At 35.2% G+C, this 15,706-nt stretch overlaps 2 long non-coding RNA genes across 4 annotated transcripts; both read left to right on the top strand.

Annotated features, from left to right (window-relative positions):
• The first annotated feature begins 4,541 nt into the window (after positions 1-4,541).
• LOC117791531 lies at positions 4,542-5,717 on the top strand. Of its 2 annotated transcripts, none has more exons than XR_004618065.1 (3): positions 4,542-4,670; positions 4,827-5,264; positions 5,344-5,717. It is a non-coding gene; the product is annotated as an uncharacterized LOC117791531 (long non-coding RNA). The 2 variants fall into 2 exon arrangements; XR_004618064.1 differs by having other exon boundaries at positions 4,778-5,264.
• Positions 5,718-11,197: 5,480 nt separating this feature from the next.
• LOC117792392 lies at positions 11,198-11,473 on the top strand. 2 transcript variants are annotated; one of them, XR_004618170.1, is made up of 2 exons: positions 11,198-11,316; positions 11,408-11,473. It is a non-coding gene; the product is annotated as an uncharacterized LOC117792392 (long non-coding RNA). The 2 variants fall into 2 exon arrangements; XR_004618169.1 differs by having other exon boundaries at positions 11,198-11,328.
• The last annotated feature ends 4,233 nt before the right edge of the window (positions 11,474-15,706 follow it).

Here is a 15,706-nt window from a genome sequence, read left to right as displayed (position 1 = left end):
GCTTGATAGCTTCTTCAACTATTACATTATGATGTACTCTTAAGTCTACCACCTTATTATACGAGTATCGACATAAACCCCAAGCCCAATGCCATCCATTTAAGGCAATCTAGGCAATCTGTTCAGGTAACTTCTTATAGGCTATGCTGATTCAATAAATTTTTAAGAGCTGCCCACTAAAATTGGATTGAATGGGCATAGGAAAAGCTATTGCATCGCGTAAATCAATCAGATCAATATTTTTTCTCATTTTGATTGATAAAATCGTAAAATCACGCCATGCATGAAGTGCACACACACAGACACACACACATACATCTCTGTATGCAATTTGTTTGGCAGTGTACGCTTAGACGTGATTGTAGGTTTTCCCTTTTAATATTTTTTTTTTTTATGTAACCAGCCAAACATTGCCAAACAACTGTACATGCAAGGCCAGAGAATGGCAACTATGAGGTATGGAGAAATTTCGAGAGAAGAGAGACATAGATATGAGAGTGTGAGAGCAAGTGGTAGTGAACCTTAGCACTTACATTGGCCAAAAGTTTCACGTAACACTTTCAAATGAAATATGCACCACTGCAGCGATTTCCGACATTTGCCATAAAAATCATAAATAACAAATATTTTGACATTAAATACGAATACTTTACCGTTTTTGATTCCTAGCACTTCACTGGAAAATCGGGCTGCCAAATGGTTATTTAAAAGCCAAATGCTTTTAATACAAAAGTTTGAAATGTTTAAAAATAAATTTCATAGAACTATGAAATACCTGTACCATGAGCAAATTTTTTTTAAATTCGATCCCTTGACAAGTCAAAATTTTGTTCCAGTTCGTCAGGAATTTGGCATATACTTATTAGCAGATATGTTCAAATGTATGCAAAGTTTTTAAATACATATAAAGTAAAATTATATTCAAAAAGAAAATAAACAATAATTGTTGGAAAAATTCAGCGATACCGTACCTGTACAAAAGTTTCAGATATCGGTTCTAAAAAATATTTTATTTTTAAACTATTAAAAAAAATAAATCAAAAGTATGTTGCTTAAGCTTAAACATTAAAAAACAAATCTGAACTTATATTTTATTTGTATCTCATTCACATTAAAAGATAAATTTATTTAAAATTTGTATTATGTAAGAGTTGTAAGTCAAATACGTGTAAGTTAAGAGCCACTGTATATTTGCTATGTGTAAGGTATTTATATATATCTATATATTGCCAGTTTGCTTCACGTTATCCATAGCTTACCAATTAAATTATTTTAATTAATTGTAATTTACTGTCGATCAGTTTTTCCCAACCAATTTCCCTATCAATTCCGTGTGGATTTTTCTACCTAACGCTCTATTTTTTTCATTTTAGGCTTTTTTGTTTCAAAATGTATCTTTCAATTGGACTTTAAAGTAGGTTTTTGCTGCCTATTTCAACTACCGTGGATGCAAATCAGGAGATTTATAGTTGTAATACGGAAACAAAGCAACCAACTTGTAACCATAGAGACCACAGTGTCCCTTGCAATTGGGCCAGGTTGAAAATGCATATGATGGCTGACGCGAACCTCGAAAAGCCGTGGAGATGGAGAAGGGAGAGGGGAAACACTAAATATGCAAATCTAGCCAAGCTCCAACGGATTGTAGGAGTGACGGGACGTTGACGGCTAACTGCAATAGTTAGCATGCTGGCAAGGGAAGTATCAAGAGGTGGGGAGGCCAAAACCTCGCAAAGCGGCATAATCAGCGTAGCCAATGCAAAATTGCTCACAAAATGAAAACTAATCGATGGCAACGTGGGCAAAAACCTCTGCGCGAATCACGCAAATGATGGCGGACGTACCTTGTAGGTTATGGACGCAAGACGCAAGGAAGGGCAGACAGGCAAAAAGACGAGCAAAGAAATACAAAGAGATATACATAGGCAGGAAGGCAGGGAGCTGGTCCACGATGGCACGACGGCACGCTGGCATTTTAGCTGTTTTACACACTGGACGTGCATAAAATGTGTGCTTTGCGTTGCGTACGTGGTGGAGCGATGCGGGCACGGAGATTCTGCGGGGAATTGTTGGCAGTGTTTCGGATTGGATGGTGGGTGGCTGATGGGCGTGGCGGGGCAGTCGACTTTTGCTAGTTGCGTGGCTTTTTTGCATTCAGATCACGTATCAAAATTTAAATTAACACTTTTTTGTTAACGTGCCGTGGTTTTCCGGGGGAGGCGAAATCATTTTTCAGTTGTTTGACTCAGTCGACAAGGGTCTGAAGTGGCAATAGCTTGGGTTATACCCCGATGCCTCATTAGCCAGCATTAGATATACATATGTTTATACAGTAGAACAGTTTTGAGTACAACATTTTGTTTTAATTAGCCATCGTTTCAATATGGACAACATTTATTCATACAAATTCCGACTAGTATTCATGCACTCACTATGCCATTTATCGAACATGGACATGCCTAATTTAAATTTTTTTGTATTGAGATCAAATTGTTTTTGATTGTCTTGTTATTGTTTTGTTTATACTCCTATTGTTGTCCATTTTATATTGTCAACTAAACTTTTGTCATTCAGTTCACTGAATGCGGCAAAACTAAAACGATTAGCTGAGTTTTCTGAATTAGCATATATTTTAATTGTTTTTAACTATTTACTGACTTTCCATTTAGTTTGGAAGTTGAAATATGAATTTATAAACAACATCAAATCCATATATAATACATTGTCCTCATTCCTGACTGGTGACTGGGAATCAACGTACAGCATAAACGGTAGCAGCGAAATGTCTGAAATTTATTTCAAATTTAATTTAATTAAATTTTAATTACATATTGACTTTTATAAAAAAATTGTAGAATAAACTTTTTTTTTTTGATAAAAAAAAGTTATGAAATAATAACTAAATATCAATTCTTATTTTAAGATCATGGTATAACTATTATTTTTAACTTTTATTTGTAATTTGTGTTATGAACATGTAAAAAATTCAAATTTATATATAACCTCATAATTTTTTTAAAATTTATAAGAGACTATAAGAGCTAGACACACCACACTTGCTGTATATCTTCAACAGATTTCATCAATAGAAATGCCTTTTGACACACATTTTAGGTATCCCACTTATCATGTGGTCCGCGAATTTAATCACTATCCATTAAAAAACTCGGAAATATGAGTGTTTTATAGTAAAAAGTACAGGGTCTCCCACAGTTCATTTCATTCAACTAGATTTTAAATAAAAACGAGCAAAAGTCACAAATCTAATAAAATTTTTTATTTGTTTGTCTAGCACATAACGAAAGACGTTCAAAGAGATTTCCATGATGATTGCATTTCTCCCAGTCAATCTCACTCCTTCCCTGCCTTTGTTCTCTATGGCTTACACAGACTAAAGGGAAATATGTTTTTCATTATGATGTGCAAGTGCATTTTATAGTGTTTCGTCGAGTGTTCTTGTCTGTCTCAAGCGCACTTCATTTTCTCCCCCTTTTAGTCAATTGCATAGTAGTGGCTTTCCCCCTCCATCGTCGACACGACAGTTTTCATAACGCCATGACAAGGCGCCGAGATGCTCTTCACAAATGAAGCGCAATTAAAATGTAATTTTTATGCAAATTTCGTGCATAAGTGAACTTTTAATTAATTCAGCTCGAAAATAAATGAGAACCTCGCCCGTAATTATGCATTTTTCTACCAAGAAAACCTTCAACTTGTACCTTTTTGCTTAACCATCGTGTTCCTTATCTGCTGCAATGCAAACAATTGTGTAACTAGTTTGTCGTGCTATGTTTTAGTTCCTTGTCATTTTCTTTAGTTTCGTTTGCATAAAAAGACAAGCAGGAAAGGCTATAGTCAAGACCTTGACTATACGAATACCCCTTACATACTTTTAAGAGTTTGTATTGCTTTAAAAATTAAACAGCTCTCTTTGTCTCTCACTTATATGTTCGTCTCTGAGACCCAGCTGCTGATACGTTCCCTGTTACATACATTTCAACCAAAACAATATACCCGTTCACTCATTTTTTGTAAGTAACAGGAAATTGAAATAAAATCTCATTGTAAAATGTAATTTTGCAGACTTAGTCTGCAAATGGTTGACAGACATTTGACACAGTATTTTACTTGGAAGCTCTGTTAAACTATATTTCTTCAGATCATACATACCAATATTCATAAGTAGACTTTTTGAGTTATGACTTTAAATAGACTGAATCGAAAGTGCATGATTGTTAAGTATACATTTAATTAAGACACAAAGTAGAACAGAAATTACCTGGCCAAAGTGTTAATAGAAAGCAGAGCGCTCAAATTGATTTAAGTTATTTTTTAGCGATATCAGTTTAGTTACCGATTAAGATCTTAGTATGCTTTATGATTTTACATGACAGGTGAATAACATTAAACATTAACAATCCGAGTGGCGTAAACATGAACCACAAAGCTGCCAACTTGTTTGAGGCCAGGCTAAAGTGTGCATAGATGCTCTCTTGAGAATAGTGTGCGAAATCTAAACGAAGGCTCATTCATGGTAAATTCTATGGCAGTTTTTCCATTTCATTCAATTCGATTCAAAGCCATCTGCGAACTGTGAAATGAGAGAGCGAATGGCCCTTTGAGGGCTAACTCAATGGCAATGGGAATGGAGGAAATAAACGAAAGAAAAGGTAAGTGCTGAAAAGGGGAAGTAAAAGGGGAGTAACAGCCGCCATAATAAGCTCTATTTCCGCACACGAACACTAAATTGCCCACACTTACACACCTTGGTTGGCAGACAGAGCCGCAGGTGCGAATAAAATGCTGAATTTGTGTGCATTTTGTAGGACGCGTTTAGCTTGGTGAATTTCCTCGAAAGAAATTGAAAAACATTTACCACAAACATACGTGAGAGTCGAACGGGAATTGGCCAAAAAAAAATGAAGCGAAAATGGCAAGCGGATGAAAAACTAACCCTGGGAAAGCAACAGCCCAACCAAAGGTGGAAAAAGCATACGGCTGCTGGCTAAGCACCTAAGTGCCAAGCATATGTCTTCTCCCAACAAAAAATCAGAGAAAAAAAAAACAAAAAAAAAACAGAATAGACACAAGAAGCTATTTGGACGCACTGCACCCCCACCACTCGCCTCTAGCACCCTCTGGTCACACAATAGCGCTTTAAACTTTTTTCGCCATGCAATAGGCATATAGAGCCGCTTCTTGCAGTCCCTGCCATATATAATGCTCTGCAGAGGTGTATCCATTGTCCGCAGGACTCCACCCAGGTACAGTTCACATCATTTTATTTGCTGAGAACGTTTCGGGAATTTATCTTTTTGGCTAAAATTTAAGAAATGTCTACAGATGGAACAATATGGACACAACAAGATTTTCGTCTCCTACCAAAAACTGGACGAGAATTTTTAACGTTGAAATTTTTGTTATGCATGAGGGAATGTTTGTAAAATGGTGTTTGGATAGTCATGACAACAACTGAGAATGTGGCTTGTAAAAACTGTTACAGATGAATTCTTTAATTCCACTAAGGACTGTAATTGGTTTATAATAACGACGAGCTAAACTTTCGATAGAGTGGCATTTTATTATAAAATCTTTGGCTTACATGTAAAATTAATGTATTAAAAAGTCAAAAAGATATTTTGAAGATAACATGACAACAGTAAATTCTTTAGAAAAGTAAAAATCTTATCAAGAAATAAAAATGTAATAAAAATGGGCATAGAGTTATCCAATAGAATTAAAGTGTAGTTTTCCCTATAAATACATTAAGCTAAGGATAGTTTTTTACTAAGTTATGCAATATATAATAACTTTATTACAACAATTTTCTGTAGAGTGTCATCATTGCCACCGAAGCCATTTACTTGGCATACGATCTATGGACTACTCAGATAACGACCTTAAGCATCATTTGTGGCTGTGGCGACTATGGCCATTTATTACCTCCGAAGACTAAGTAAGCCATCATCCTTGTGTTTACAGTTGTTTTTGCACCGTGCTATTTTTTATCACGTGCTGCTTGTGAGCTGCACGTGCCACCGAGCTACCATCCCACCAGTCCATGTTGAAAACAGACTGAAGGAACGGCGAAAAAAGATTGAAAATAAGCTCAGGTCCGTTGGGTCTTGAAAGCGCAGATTCCTGTCGGATTCTTTCAGCATCCGTGCAGACAACATAAACAGTGTGACGTGGGCAGGTTAAAAAAACAACAACAGAAAAAGAAAATACAAGCCAACGAGTTTTCTCTGAGCTGAAATGTTCACCAAAAGTAACATTCGAGAATACCAAAGTTTTAAAGTTAATTGTTTTAAAAGCCCAGCACGTGCAAGCTTAACTCAAAAGTGAAACAATTGCATGAAGCAATTAATCGGACTCAGTAAAATTTATTCAGTCAACGATTGGTTGACTTTAATAAAACACAACTTATTAAAGTATCTGAATATCAGCTCATATTAAGTATACGACCCCCATACGAGAGACAATCACATAAACTAGCATTTGCCGCTGAGGGGCACAAATTAAATTACACCAAAGCTGCTTTTATGTTTTGGACAGTCAAACAGTAAGTCAGCCAGTGTGCTTCTGGCTCCTGATGTCGTCCAGGACATCGAAATAAATTGTAATTCAAATAAAGCAAAGTAATTTGTACACCGAAACATCGCCACAGCACGATGCCTCTTCATATATGTACACGTAAGTGTCGAATATGTCCGATAACAATACAAAATCCGAAAATGATGCCGTGCTCGAAAGTAAATACACAAATACACGTAAACACATACATGTACGTACTGTATTTGTTCACTTGGTCTTCGTAGATTTTGTTTGTTCTTTCTATTGAAATTTGATTGAAATATAATAGAAATTTTTTAAGTGCATCTCAATTTTTAAAAAAATTAAACAAATGTCAAGTAATAAATTAAATAAATTCAAACGACTTTTGTAGTTATTGTTTAAAATCAACAGAGATTAAAGAATTCGAATGATATAGTGATATTTAAATATACCCGCCGAAGTATTATCCAAATTATTATAAATTACAAGATGAAAATTAGCTTGATAAAATTGGATTAACTTCTACTTATAACTCTTTAGAAATTGTTATTATCGAAATAGAAATTAAATTATATTTTAATTGGTTATGATGATTAAATGATGTGCATTCATTTCATGAAAGTGGGGGGATTAGTGTAATCAGATAATCAAAATGAGTGAACGAGAAACCATAATAATAACAAGGCGAATACACTGACTGAATATAACTTATCGTATTATACGTTATACATGCATATGGCTTTGGTCGGAAAGTAGTTGCCTGCAACTCGTGGATACAAGTACTTATATAGTCGGTAATTTTAGGAACACGCCCACACAGACAGACAGAATCACATATGGAATTTATGGTAAAACAGATGTACTTGGCTTTATTTATTTGGGCTGTGGTCCCACCCTCTCGCATTCGTTGTGCGTTTGGCTCACATAATCTCAGTGGAGCTCACACACGGCGACCAGCAACAACAATATAGCGGCAAAGGAAGGCAGATACAGATACTGAGATACTTTAGCACACAGAGGGACAAAAGCCGAAATCATATCAGACAAAACATAAACACACAAATACGCGCTGAACACAACAAAACACAACACAGCCATGAAAACAAATCCCTTTGCACATTTTCTGAAAATGAGAAAATGCAAAAGTTTTGCTTTCGCAAACGATGAAAGACAATGGATGGCAACTCCATAGAAAAGCGGCAAATTAAAACAAACCTCAGGTTGCCCGTATTTGGAAATAAGCAAAAGACGTACTAGGACCAGCAGTCACAACAACTCCAACAACAACACTCATGAAGGCGCGGGGGAGTTTCTCCTCTTTTTTTTCTCTACTCTCTTGTTTTGTGCTTGAACCAAGTTGATGAAATACTTTGAGTTGGGGCAAAAGGTCCATGTTTGGGGGAATTTTGTCGGAACGTCGCCGCGGGGGTGCCCCTATTTCCATGTATGTTAGAGAGTGTGTGTGTGTGTGTGTGTGTGTGTGTGTGTGTGGTGCGGGCAAGAGCGTTAATGTGCGTTCATGTTTACGCACGAGAATTAACTTATTTGTCAGGTACTTGTTAACCTAATAGGGGCTCATTTAATACGATGAAGTGAAAATTAATGTAACAGAACATTTCTTTTCCGACAATCAAATTTTTTTAAATCCATTTTCTTCGTTAAGTCAATCGAATTATAGAGTAATGGCTTAGACAACAATAAGACCATGATAATCCATTAGTGCCTAATTTTAGTAAACTCCATATAAGCTTAAAATTCTATTAGTTCCGTTGATTTTTTAATAACAATTTGGAGAAATGGTTAAATCATACTTTTAAAAGCATTTAATGATGTAATAAATGTAAATGTTCAAATGTGATTTAATAACAGATCGGTTAATCTATAAATAAAGACAAATTTCAACATATTTTTGAGCACTTTATTCTTAACCATAACAGAGACAAGTTTTACATACAAGTTTTTGTATATAACGTTTGTTGTTAATATCCATTGAAATTTTGTTAATAAAACAGCTCTAAGGCTGCCAGTAAAGTAAACTTAGTACTTTAATCATTTCTTATGCATATTTACCCTTGAAATCAATTTCTTCTTGCGACATTCGCTCCAAGTGCATTCGAAATGTAAGCAAGAACTTTGTATGGAAAACTAATAATAATTGATTTAAACGCTTGAGTTATATCGAATGGACTGACTGGCAAGGAGCGTTAGCGTTAACCTGCAATGCAACTTAACATTCAGTTGAATAGGTTTTCAATAGTCGACATAGTCGAATACCAGATACTCTGTGTGCATTTGCAATGCAAAACATGCAGCTTCAATTTCATTTTTCGTTTTCAAATGAATATACCCTTATTAAGCTAGAGTAAAAAGTATAAACTGTGAGAGTAGAGAACAAAATAAAAAGAAATGGTAAATAAATTGTGAACGCATCGGTGCATTCAATAAAATAAATTGCGACTGCTAAACGGAATTGAAGCAGCTGCCAAAGTGGGTTGAATGCAAGAAAGAAGAGCAAGCAAATATCAAGCTCCAATTGAATCTAACTGAAATGCTCACATAGGTAAGAAGCTAAAAAGCTGCTGGTATGCATTTAACATACATGACGAAGCGAATGCCTCATTGTTGCGTGGCAGGACTTCAGGTAATTTTTAAATATGTTTTTTACTTATGATTATTGAGTAGATTCTCAATTCCTTAGATTTTTTGAGAATTAATTAAATTTATATTTTGTTTTAAGCACTGAAAATGGTCGTCAACTGTTTGGGCACAGCTGGCAATGTAGTGTGTAAATTTGTTCAGCAGAAAATCAGTTTGACACTTGGAAAAGTGCCACAAATCACAGTTAACATTTGTTGCACGATTCTAAACGCCAGACAGAATGTGCCGAGAAAATCAAAATCGAATCAGCAGCGCATGTGTGTGTCACACACCAACGGAAATGTTAGTATATTTGAGAGAACTTCTTTATCTTGAGGATTTTAAGGCATTCCATAAACGATTATTCAGAACATAGAAATTTGTTTATTATAATGTTGCTAAGAAAGTTATTTAAATTTACAAAAATGCAATAAACAACTTAAACTCACACAACATAGTCTCAAGATCATAAAGAACAATTGTTGATTGAGTTCAAAAGTTTATTCGTTTGTTTGACTCAAAAAAATATAATAGCATTATTTTCTAATTTTTAACCTCCAAACTCTGTATGCCGAACTTTTGTCGCCAAAGTAACTAGTAACAAGAACGTGAATAATTCTTAGACCAAATTCGAATGGAAACAAATATGAAACGTACAATCAACAAATGGTGGTTTGAATGGGTCGAATGGACAATATGTGTATGTGTCCATCGTTTCTTCGGGCTCAGTGTGTTGCATTGGAGATGACATCAAATGGTATTTGAAATTTTTGCCACATTGACAAATGTAACTGACGTTTCTTAGGGCATTTACAGCCCATCCCAACCAAATCCAACACGTTGTCTCAACTTAAAACCAAAGACAAAACTTTTCGATATGTTTGTGCATGAGGATGTGTTTGAGTGTGTGCGTATGTGTGTGTGAACATGAGCTCTAGCAATATTGTAACACGCTGTAGAGTAAAAATACGTCTTTGGCTTTGTGCAAGTGTGTGCTTGAATGTACGTGTCGGCTCAAAATGTGGTGGTGCTTAATGACAAGTATCGTCGTACAAACACCATTGATAGCTGATATTCAGTTTGGTAAATATACGTTTGGGACATGCAAGGAAATGAAGACATCTGGGTAATCATCATGTCATTGTATACAGATATAACAAATTCTCAGCTTAAAAGCAACTAAAGTAGAAAAATAATTTCATCTTCTTGCTACCTTTAGCATGAAAGTTTAAATCGCGAATTTCATGGTCAAATCTGGTATTTGATCAAAGCATAGCCAAGAAATTCAAATTATATTAATTGATCTTGAATCGTTTAAAAATACGAGCGGTTTTCCTAATGTTTTTTTTTTTTTTGTATAGAAAAACATTTTTACGACAGCAATTCATAAAAAGAGAGGAAGAAAAATTAAATCGAAAAAGTTTTAGGCTTCGTATTAAAAACTTGGCAACTTGTTACATTTATAGAATGAGGGATAATTTTCAGAGTTTGTTGAATAGCAGAAGAAGCGATCCCAAAACTAAATTAAATTCAAACTCTACACAAAATGCAATAAAATAAATTGCAACAATATCCGCTGTGGAGCAACAGAAAAAAATATGTAATAGTGTTTTTACCTTCCAAAGCAGCAACTTAACAACAACAGAAGCAAAGAATCAAAACAAAAAAAGTTCAAGTAAACGATGGAGCTAACCTTTTTTCTTGTTTATTTTTTGATTGTTTGGCCTGTTATTATTTCTATTTTCGTCTCTGACTCTGACAAAAAAAGAGCATCAAATAAATATTCAGTTTATACGGTTTTTGGGATTGAACTTGCCCAAACGAGAGGAGCGGAGGACCGACTCACTGCACTTGATGCCGGTCACAGTATGTTAAAGGTGACAGCAGCCGCAGCCCAGAAATATGGCTGCAACAACGGCAAAACTAACGCGAAATTGGAGGAAAAATGTGGCGAAACAATAGTGCTGGAAAATAAGTTGAAAGCGAGTGAAGAGCTTAAGTGCCCGTTAAATTTCCCAGCGGACTAATGATAAAAGTTACGCGAATTGCCCCGTTCCAAGGGAGGGGAGAGCCGACGGGACTCCATAGGCGGCAGGACATTGCGGCCCCGTCTTGGTAGTATATGTATGTACATACGTGTGTATGTAGACAAAGAAGCTCGTTTTCAGCAAAAATGTTTAACCCTTTTTTTTTGTGTTTTCTTCGGCTTGACTAGCGTTAAATACATTGCGGCATTCAAGTTAATTTACCACAAACAGCTGCCCGAAAGGAAATAAAGTAAGAAAGTAAGAAAAACCGAAGAGTAGGGGAAAAGAATACATTTCCCTCTAAGTAGAATTTTAAATTAACTAGTTTATTAACATTTAACTTTCGCCATTAGTTGCAATTACCTTATAAATACTCTTAAATTATAACGCAATCATTTTTTATTTTCACTATAAAGAAATTTTATTTTTGCCACGATTTGCCTGCTATAGAAGCAAATAAAGAAATATGTTGTTTGAAATAAAATTATAAAATTTACAATTCTAATTAATTTCAATGATTAATAAATGTTGTTTTCTCTATAATTGTTATTTGTTTTGGTAAACTCATCTGCTGTTTTGAATAAAACTAGTCGGAAAGGCTATAGTCGAGATCCCGACCATAGAATACCCGCTACTTATTTCAATATATATAAAAGAACTTTAAAGAAATTATTTGTATTGATTTTGAAAACATTAATTCGCCATTACTGCCGTTCTACTTGTCAGATCTTGCTGCGATTAACTGGGATAATAGATACTAATAATAGATAACTTTAATTACCACAAGAAACGTATTATCTTAAGAACTGTGGTGTGGTGGTTTTTTGCGATTTGCGGGGGCGGAACAGGGCGTGGTGGAAATTTGAAATAAACTTTACCTGCTCCAACGCAATTGGAGTCTGTGTGCCAAATTTGGTTGCTCTATCTGTTATCTGAGATCTAGGCGCTCACACAGACGGACGGACGAACGGACAGACAGACGGACGGACGGACGGACGGACGGACGGACAGACGGACAGACGGACAGACAGACAGACACACAAGGCTAAATCGACCCGGCTGTTGATGCCGATGAAGAATATATATACTTTATAGGGACGGAGGTGCCTCCTTCTTCCTGTTAGATACATTCCAACGAACACAATATACCCTTTAATTTATTTTTTAAGAAACGGGTATAATTATTTAGAAACATTTTTATGAATATTCCCCTTGCTTTAAATTTGCAACAAATTCTATAATTGATTTTATTCATGTTGTTGGTTGTTTGTTGTTTAAGTGTGCTTGTATTTATTTGTATTTGTGATATGCATAATTTATCACTGACTTTGGAAAAACAATCATGTTGCCAAGTGTCAAAACTATGAATGCGAGTACCCTCAGTTGCCGCCCTTTGGCAGCTTCGCACTCGCCCTTTGCCCCCTTTCCCCAGCCGCTTTCCCGGTTGAAATGTGAATGCAAATAAAAATGCGTGAAATATGCAGTAAATATACCTGTTCATGTATACAGCATGTGGTAAGTGGTAAAAGGTGTGGTAGTGTGTGTGCTTGTGTATATATATTTATATTTGTCAAAATGATTCCTTTTTTCAGCAGTGTGTAAAGTTCATATTTTCTCATGTGTTTTTTGCTGGTCGAATGGTCCTGACCGCAAACTGTTGGCTGGCAGTGTCCATTAGCATGCACACCCGAACCAGAACTGACCCACAATACTGACAGCCAGACTGATGAGTGTTAATTTGAATAATTTATTAAAGCCCGTGATGAGAGCGACCTTTCAACCGCTGCTTCCCCGACTTATAATTTGCCTTTGCTCCCACCGTACCGACCATTGACTGCAATTAAGTGGGGGTGTGGGGTTAAAAAAATTAAACCAATGAGACCAAATAAAAATGCAGCACAGTTTCGGAACGCCACTATGAAGCGTTGCCATATGGAATAAAATTGCAGAAACAGCACAGATAAATTGGCGGCACATCAAGGTTTTTCAGTCATTTTCAATGGTTTTCGTTAAATATACCCTGTACACATAGCAAGGGTAAGGCAGGATATTTTTTTTGTATTATATTTAATTAACACGCACAATAAACAATAAATAATAAAGCTTAAGAATCTGAAACACAAAAATATAGACTAGAAATATTAAAAAAAAAAAAAAAAACAATTTTCAATTAATTTTTCCTTTAGATCCAATTCATTTTTGCTTATGCTTATTTAAAAATACTAAAAATAAATAACAAACATTTTTAAAAACATTCATTTACGAAGCGTCTCTTGGTCTAGCAATCTAGCATAATTTTTTTTTGAATTGTGCCCGCTGGGCAAAATTGTTTGCGTTCCGCGCTGCTGATGCATGCGAATTGGAAAATATTTGCAATTTAGCAAAATGCGCCCGGAAGCGTTCAATGGCAATGGCTCACAGATAGATAGATTCCCGCTGGCAAAGGAATCTGCAGATACGGATATGGTTTCCGATTTGTATTTGTGTTTACAATCAGCACCCGCAGTGCATGCAGAATGACACCAATTAGGTTAAAATGTTCTGCCTGCTTTTGTTTTCCCCTTAAATTTCATTGTTTAAGTTTATTTGAATTAATATTATATTTAAGAAAATGTAGTGATTCCAAACACACACACTTGTTACGAATCAAAATATATAGTTCCTTTGGATCGTATTTGTTTATTTAGCTGTTTTTAATACCCTCTTCTTCTGCTCTGTTCGCACTTCACTTGATTGATTTATAGTATGATATAATAGGCAGCCAATAACTGCAATTGTCTGAACGAAAGCTGGGTTCCAGTTTATATGCAATGCTCCTTCTTAATGTCAATAATACGTGAAATTGAACTGCCAACTCTATATCCAGCAGCTCCTTTGGCTGAGTTGGTGTTTGTGTATGTGGTCTCAGCTCTGAAAGTCTGAGAGTATGAGAATGATTTCCATATACGCATTCTGCATTTCACATTTGTGCGGATGAATTCCATACTGCTTTATTTATACGTTATTTCCTTTTATTTTTTATTTTTTTTGTACACTTTATCGCGATTCCATTCTCGTTTATATTGAAAAACTATTTGCAAGAGTCTCAATTCTCAAGTGTGCTGGGATTTAAACGACGGCTGCAAATTGTACGCAGATCACATTACGTTTCCAACGGCTCCAGCGGCTCCATCTTCCATGTCATGTGCGACTCGAATCCATTGACTGCATTTGCCGACTGAGTGTGGGTGTGTCCGGAATGTTTGCAACTGAAAATTGCTTCACATTTGGTTGAATTTATTCTTTTATTCATTCGAAAAATTGAAAGATTTATTTCTTAGTTATCTGCGACTACATCTTTCCAGCTAATGTGTTCCGATGGAGCGCCTTCATTCTGGTATTTTGTCAAGCTGCCAACTCATGAAAGCCTAAAGTGACTTAACAAGAGGGGATCTGCCCAATTCCAAAAAAGTAATCAACATTGTTAAAATATCCAGGTAAATAATAATAATCTTGAAATGTAATGTTATTCTTGACATATCCAACGTATTTATTATTAGCTGTTGATTGGTCATTCCAAACACATCTTATAGAGTACCTAATACTATTCTTGTATGCATTGTATAGAACTAGTTTTGTTTTGTATTTATCAATGGACATTTGTTGGGCTTCTCGGCGACGGAAAACTACCGAAAAGAGGTATGGAAAATTAGAAAATTGTGCAAATTGGTCAGTTAAATGTGCTTTCTCATACTGTGCGGGTCTCAGACAAATATTTTTGGCTTCAGTTCATAATTCTCAAGTTCAGATATAATATATCTGCAAATCAAATAATTTGATTCAGCAACCAAGTCATTGGTAATTCTGTAAAAAAAAAATTGTGTAAAGTACTCAATTTTTAACATTCATCAATTAAAAAATAACTCAATGAATACGTACAAATCGGAATTAGTCAAAATTTTCCTACGACTTTTTTTTGGTTAAAAATAAGCAACTTTCACTTTCACGAACGTTCATGTTAATTAACAAATATTTTGCTTCATTTCGTAATTTTTCTTGCGCGTTGAAGCTTTTTTTCACGACAACTGCCAAAGTGGCGCCAATGACAAAATAAATCAATTTAATATATCGATTGAGAAACACAAAGAAAGAAAATGCGAAAATGGCGACAAGCTCGTTAAAATTTCACGTGCGCTTGATAATTTTACTGTTTTATTATTTCCTACCTTGAATTTAATGCTGAAAGTTATGTAAGTTACTTTCAGCATTTATTCAGAACAATGACAATTTCAAAGGACAAGGCTAGGCACCAAATCACATTTTCAGTTTTACTTATTAAAATATAATTTTGATAAGTACTAAGGAAAGAAATTAACATTTAACTGGTCGGAAAATATTTCACCTTAAAATATCATATTCAATTTATTTGCAATGAGAATCAAAAAACTCGGTAGATACACTATGTAGTACTCTACAATAAATTTTTATCTAACGTTCGTTCAAGGAAG

Source organism: Drosophila innubila (assembly GCF_004354385.1).
Source record: "Drosophila innubila isolate TH190305 chromosome 3R unlocalized genomic scaffold, UK_Dinn_1.0 2_E_3R, whole genome shotgun sequence".
NCBI classification, from domain to species: domain Eukaryota; kingdom Metazoa; phylum Arthropoda; class Insecta; order Diptera; family Drosophilidae; genus Drosophila; species Drosophila innubila.
Note: the sequence above shows the minus strand (reverse complement) of the source record. Positions and strands in the feature narration are given on the sequence as shown.